This window comes from Bos grunniens, chromosome 2 (genome assembly GCF_055505025.1).
Source record: "Bos grunniens cultivar Pamir isolate PY7600 chromosome 2, Bosgru_T2T1.0, whole genome shotgun sequence".
Classification (NCBI taxonomy): domain Eukaryota; kingdom Metazoa; phylum Chordata; class Mammalia; order Artiodactyla; family Bovidae; genus Bos; species Bos grunniens.
In genome coordinates this window covers 66807665-66814940 of record NC_141166.1, presented here as the reverse complement: position 1 = coordinate 66814940, position 7276 = coordinate 66807665, and positions in this window count along the sequence as shown.

Below are 7276 nucleotides of genomic sequence, written 5' to 3'. Positions count from 1 at the left end.
ATCTGACTTTACTATCAGCATTAATCCGGCTTAGCTCACTTAATGATGCCACTTGTGGCACTCTGAAGGCAGCGGAGAAGTCTATAAACTACTTCCATTAAAATGCAAATCGGGCCCGCCGAGAAAATAAGTGACACAAAAAAGTGGGAGAATTGGGCCCTGCGCAGCCTGGCTGCTGCCGCCCGCGTGATCCAGGGATAATGACTGATGCTGTGATTACCCAGGCCCGCAGCGGCCTGGAGAAAGGGAGCCGGCCTTGCACAGAGCGCCACAAAAGTGCTCCAACAAGCCGGGGCATTTAATTTCTGAAGAGATTTATATTTTTTTGTTGTCAGGAAATGAACAAATACTTATCAATGTAAAAACTGCTATCTCCCATCTCACTGCCAGGTTTTTTATACTGATATTATTTCACCCCATAACACAGGAAATGAAAATCTTCCCTGCCTTTCACGTTGCCACTGTATCTTCAAATCCTTTGCTAACAGACTTGCTTTCCCCTCTCCATCTCCCTCACCAGTAAACAGAAAACTTTTGTGGGCTCAGGGTTGAGAAATTCCAAGGCTTCGGATTTTCCAGCCCTGATTTGGATTTCAGGGTCCGGGAGGGCTCCCTCTGTCCCGTGCTGGGAGAGAGCTTGGGCTGGGGGAGGGCTATGAATCGCCCAGCTCAAGGGGTAACATCTGTTTTACTTAAGTGGCCTGATTCAGTTTTAGGATGACGAAGTATTCCCTTTCAGCATGAAGAGTCATGGGCCCTGGGTCTTGTATTGATTCAGAACAAGGCCTAATAAAACACGAGCAGGTGATTTAGTTTCATATTTTGATTCCTGTGTTTAAACAGTTTCTCTCAAGTTCTCCTGTGTCAGCTCAGGGATCAAGGCATCTCTGCTTTGATGTGGGAGCAAGGCAAGGGCCGGCCCCACTTGGCTTCCTCCACTCTCGGGGACAAAGGTGGAGTCCAAGGCCATTGTGTTTCTGGTGGCCTCCCAGCAGACAGCCCATCTTCTGTGGTCAGTCTCTCAGATCTGCTAGGATTTACGGTCCTCTCAAAAGGATCGATACTACATTTTAAATATTACAATGGTTTTTATCAAGACAATATTACAACAAAAGCATTTTATCCTGTCATGGGACCCAATTAAAATTGATTTCAGCCCTGTCATTGGTGGGCTTCCTGGCGTCTCTGTGTTTGCCATGTCTGAGAACATGGGCATGCTCACTCTGTCCAGCCCAGGAGGCCTGGGGACTGAAGAGTCGGGTGGAGAAAGGCTGAGATTTACCCTGAAGCCCTCGGACATGTCTGTGAGCATCCTTTTGCTTGCTCCTCCATCTTCTCTACACGTCTGGTACTCATTTAAATGTTGCCTTATAACTCCTTGAGCCTGTCTCCACTTTCCTTCCTCCAGGAACAAGGTTCTCCCTGAGGGCAGGAGCTGCTTCAGTTTGTGTTCCCAGGCTCCTCTACATGGAATGTGCCCAGAAAGGGTTTGTTGAATAATAAAAGGAATGAAGGAAAGATCAGCATTATAATCTTAACCCACATCGCTGCATACATTCAAGAAATGCCTATAAACAAATACAGCACATCCATGAATTGCCTTGACACAGAAAGAGAATCCCTCCGATCTTCTTGGTCCACTTGAACTTACTAGCCCCACGTGACACAAGTGTGGAGTCATATCTGAGTCTGTGCCCTGGCTTCTTCACTGCATAGCTGTGGATCTTGAGAGAGTTTCTGAATCCTTCTAAGCCTCTGCTTCCTCATTCCTTAATTGGGAATGGGAAAACCTGTCACACGGAGCTATTGAGGGTCTGTTGAGATGATGTTCAAGCTGGTTTTAGAAAAGGCAGAGGAACCAGAGATCAAACTGCCAACATCTGCTGGATCATTGAAAAAGCAAGAGAGTTCCAGAAAAACATCTATTTCTGCTTTATTGATTATGCCAAAGACTTTGACTGTGTGGATCACAATAAACTGTGGAAAATTCTTCAAGAGATGGAAATACCAGACCACCTGATCTGTCTCTTGAGAAATTTGTATGCAGGTCAGGAAGCAACAGTTAGAACTGGACATGGAACAACAGACTGGTTCCAAATAGGAAAAGGAGTTCGTCAAGGCTGTATATTGTCACCCTTGTTTATTTAACTTCTATGCAGAGTACATCATGAGAAACGCTGGACTGAAAGAAGCACAAGCTGGAATCAAGATTGCCGGGAGAAATATCAATAACCTCAGATATGCAGATGACACCACCCTTATGGCAGAAGGTGAAGAGGAACTCAAAAGCCTCTTGATGAAAGTGAAAGTGGAGAGTGAAAAAGTTGACTTAAAGCTCAACATTCAGAAAACGAAGATCATGGTATCCGGTCCCACCACTTCATGGGAAATAGATGGGGAAACAGTGGAAACAGTGTCAGACTTTATTTTTCTGGGCTCCAAAATCACTACAGATGGTGACTGCAGCCATGAAATTAAAAGACGCTTACTCCTTGGAAGGAAAGTTATGACCAACCTAGATAGCATATTCAAAAGCAGAGACATTACTTTGCCAACAAAGGTTCGTCTAGTCAAGGCTATGGTATTTCCTGTGGTCATGTATGGATGTGAGAGTTGGACTGTGAAGAAGGCTGAGCGCTGAAGAATTGATGCTTTTGAACTGTGGTGTTGGAGAAGACTCTTGAGAGTCCCTTGGACTGCAAGGAGATCCAACCAGTCCATTCTGAAGGAGATCAGCCCTGGGATTTCTTTGGAAGGAATGATGCTAAAGCTGAAACTCCAGTACTTTGGCCACCTCATGCGAAGAGTTGACTCATTGGAAAAGACTCTGATGCTGGGAGGGATTGGGGGCAGGAGGAGAAGGGGATGACAGAGGATGAGATGGCTGGATGGCATCACTGACTTGATGGACGTGAGTCTGAGTGAACTCCGGGAGTTGGTGAGGGACAGGGAGGCCTGGCGTGCTGCGGTTCATGGGGTCACAAAGAGTCGGACACGACTGAGCGACTGATCTGATCCGATCTGATCTGAGATGCTGTGTTGATGGTTCAGAAGAAGCATCTAAGATGACTCTTTTCCTGTGATTTTGATGAGGTATGTGTAGTAATGATGGGTCATGGCTGCCTGTTAACAATTTGTAAGAGATAAAAAAAAAAAATAATGCATAAATAAAAAGATAAAATATTTAGAATTACCTATTAAAATTCAAAATATAAATTATAAGAATGCATATAAATAAAAAAGTAAATAAATAAAAGATGATGTTGTTAAAAAAATAATAATGCAAATCATTTGAATTTAAAAATGCTAAACTACATAGATTTTTTTTCTTTTCTTTAACTTTGCACACATCTTTTGTAAGTGGGTCCAGTGTAGTGGAATTGAGTGTACCCAAATTTCATGATGCTGCTCTGCTCATGACTTTTCACAGGTATATTTAAAGTGCTCACCACACGCCAGGTGCTGGGCTAGGTGATGGTATACAGAAACAAGATCAGAATACTCAGGCAGCTTCTGTTCCAGTGGAAGAGGCAAAGAAATAAAGTGAATGAGCAAATAAAGACTGTAATTGCAAATTGTGATAAATGTTATGGGAAAAAAAATGGAGAGGGTGATGTGATAGGGAATGTCCTATGATTTCTGAATAATTGACCTTCTGCACAAATGGAAAGGGGAATACCTGGCTACAATTCTAGTTAGCTATTACTGAGAGACAAAACACCTGAAAACTTAATGGTTTAAAACATCAAAAACTTTCACTTTGCTCAGAGATCAGCACTTTGGGCAGGGTTCAGTGAGGGGATCAGAGGCTGGCGTTGGGCTATCTGGAGGTTCCCCCTCTTTGCCTGTGGGAGGTTAATGCTGGCTGATTCTTGGCTGGGACCTCCGCTGGGGCTGGGGCTGCTAGGCTTCCTCATGGCCTGGGGACTGTTTCCAAGGGCAAGCATCCTCAGAGAAAGAGAACAAGATAGAAGCTCTAGTGCCTTAACCCAGCCTTTGAAGTCCCACACCATCAGTTTGCTGCATTCTGCTGATTAGAGATAAGTCACAGAGACAGACCCACATTCAAGAGAGCAGAAATAAAGCCTGTCTTTCCATAGGAGGTGTGCCAAAGAATTGGTGGACACTTTTCTAAATCACACACCTCTGGAGTCGATAAGATATGAAGTGTCCATTTGGAAGATGCTCCCAAGAGCACTGCAGCTCCACACACCATCTCCCCTTCCAACTGGTTCTCCTCCCTCTGGTCTTTCTAGTCTTGCCCTCTTACCGTGGCCAGACAGGGCCTAAATCTTCCTTTGATTGCTTGTTTCTCATTTTGTCACTTTCTCCCTCAGTGACCTTCAGTTGTCTGTCAGAAAAAGCCAAGGCTCCTTATCAAGGCAATTAAAATCCTCATGTACTTGACCTCAGCCTCCTTCTTCATTGTAGTTCAGTTGCTAAGCTGTGTCCGACTCTTTGTGACCCCATGGGCTATAGCAAGCCACGCTTCCCTGTCCTTCACCATCTCCCAGGGTTTGTTCCAACTCATGTGCATTAAGTTGGTGATATCATCCAACCCTCTCATCCTCTGTTGTCCCCTTCTCCTCCTGCCTTCAATTTTTCCCAGCATCAGGGTCTTTTCCAATGAGTCACCTCTTCACATCAGGTGACCAAAGTATTGGAGCTTCAGCTTTAGCATCTGTCCTTCCAATGAGTATTCAGGGTTGATTTCCTTTAGTATTGACTTGTTTGATCTCCTTGCTGTCCAAGGGACTCTCAAGAGTCTTCTCCAGCACCACAGTTTGAAAGCATCAGTCTTTGGTGCTCAGCCTTCTTTAGGGTCCAACTCTCACATCCGTAAATGACTATTGGAAAAACCATAGCTTTGACTATATGGACCTATGTGGGCAAAGTGATGTCTCTGCTTTTTAATACGGTGTCTAGGTTTGTCATAGCTTTCCTTCCAAGGAGCAGGTGTCTTTTAATTTCATGGCTGCAATCACCATCTGGAGTGATTTTGCAGCCCAAGAAAGTCCTTTCCTACTTTATTTCCTAAACCAATGATGTGCTCAAGTGCTAAGTCGCTTCAGTTGTGTCCGACTTTTTGCAACCCTATGGACTGTAGCCTACCAGGCTCCTCTGTCCATGGGATTCTCCAGACAAGAACACTGGAGTGGGTTGCCATTGCCTTCTCTGGGGAATCTTCCACCCTAGGGATCTAATCAGTGTCTCTTAAGTCTCCTGCATTGGCAGGCAGGTTCTTTACCACTAGCGCCACCTGGGAAGCCTAATGAAAGGAAGCTGAATTTAAGGATAAGACCCTCACCTAGATTGGGATGCTTATTATCACCTAAATGAGTCATATGTGTTTTTTCTGATACTTTCTCTGTCAGGCTTCCCTGATAGCTCAGTTGGTAAAGAGTCTGCCTGCAACGCGGGAGATAGCGGTTTGATTCCTGGGTCGGGAAGATCTGCTGGAGAAGGGATAGGCTACCCTGGCCAGTATTCTTGGGTTTCCCTTTGGCTCAGCTGGTAAAGAATCTGCCTACAATGTGGGAGACCTGGGTTTGATCCCTGGGTTAGGAAGATCCACTAGAGAAGGGAAAGGCTACCCACTCCAGTATTCTGGCCTAGAGAATTCCGAGGAGCTAGTATGAGGTACATTTGGATGCAATTGTCTGTTTACCCTAAGTTCAAGATCTTTCTACTCTGATGTCTATAAAAATCAATGCCATCTCTACAAGGTAGAACCTGGTAAGTAGATAAGCCATAAAGAAAAAGTACAGGTGGCTCAAAGGTGAGTGATCTTGCTCCCTCTGTGGAAATTGAGTTAATCAGGAACTTCCTTGTCAATGTATGGTTTCACTATAGCAATAAACAGATCTATTCAAAATTGAACATTTTTATTTGTCTTTAGCTGCATGAGATTCATGGCCAGCCATGCTTTTCAGAGTTATTATCATGATTTCCTTCAACCTCCCAGTTACCTATAGGAAAGTAATGCCTTAAAACCCAAGAGTGTTGAAAGGGAGAGAGAAAAATGGGTTAGGATTTAGGCAGCTTGGTTGTTTGTTCCACCTCAGCAGTTTTGAAATAAAGTTTTGGTGGCCTGGATAAAAAAATATGGCCATGAATTCTCCCCTTTCCTGCATACAAGCCCCTTGAAAATGTGCCTTTGATGCTTGAATGTGGTCTGGCTTGTGACTTGCCTTGACCAATAGGAAGTATTGACATGATGCAAGTTTCTGAGACTCAGACATAAGGGGTCCTGCCACATCTGTTTCATCTTCTCATGACACTTCTTTAGTCTGCCATGCCAAGAAGAAGCTGGAGTGAAGAACCACTTGGAGAGTGAGGTTCTACCATCTCTGCTCTCTCAAATTCCCTAGCTGAATCCAGACTCCATCCAACCACGGCTGGGGGAGTGAGAACTGACCAACCAACCCAAAGAACCTCAGGTAAAGGTAAATTGTTAAAGTCACTAGGTTCCGATGTGACTGCACAGTGATAGATTCTGCTACACGTGGCTGAGAATTCACCATGGAAAGGGAATTTCCTTTAGAATGCAGGTATAGAAAGGGGCTTTGGGTGTAGGAATTTGAAGGGAATGAGATGAGAGAGAAAGTTTATTATCTCCTGAAAGTTTATAAAGTTGGAAGAAAACAGGAACATGAAGGATGTTCGTATCAAGAGTTAGTATTCAGTTAGTACAGAAGAAACTAACATATCACTGTAAATCAACTATACTCCAAAAAAATAATAAAAAGAAAAAAAAAAGTTAAATCACTTCTAAGTTCAGGCTTTACCCAGCAGATACTAAGCCAATATCGACCACATGTAAGATAACACCCTGGATGCAGAGGTTTTGCATGGACAGGAGACATGGTCCCCATCCTCCAGGAGTTTCCATTAATTTAAGGGGTGGATAATATGTGTTCAATGCAGTTTGCATGATAAGCTCATGCAGCTCAATACCAGAAAAACAAACAACCCAAGCAAAAAGTGGGAAAAAGACCTAAACAGACATTTCTCCAAAGAAGACATACAAATGACTAACAAACACATGAAAAGATGCTCAACATCACTCATTATTAGACAAATGCAAATCAAAACTACAACGATATATTGCCTCACACCAGTCAGAATGGCCATCAACAAAACTCTATAAACAGTTTGCATGATAAAACAATTTTAATGCTGTGCCAGATAGAAACAAAATTACTTAATTTGCTATGTAGTAAAATCCTTAGCTTTATTAAAAATGTGAAATTCATTGCTAAAAAAAAGTTAGTAT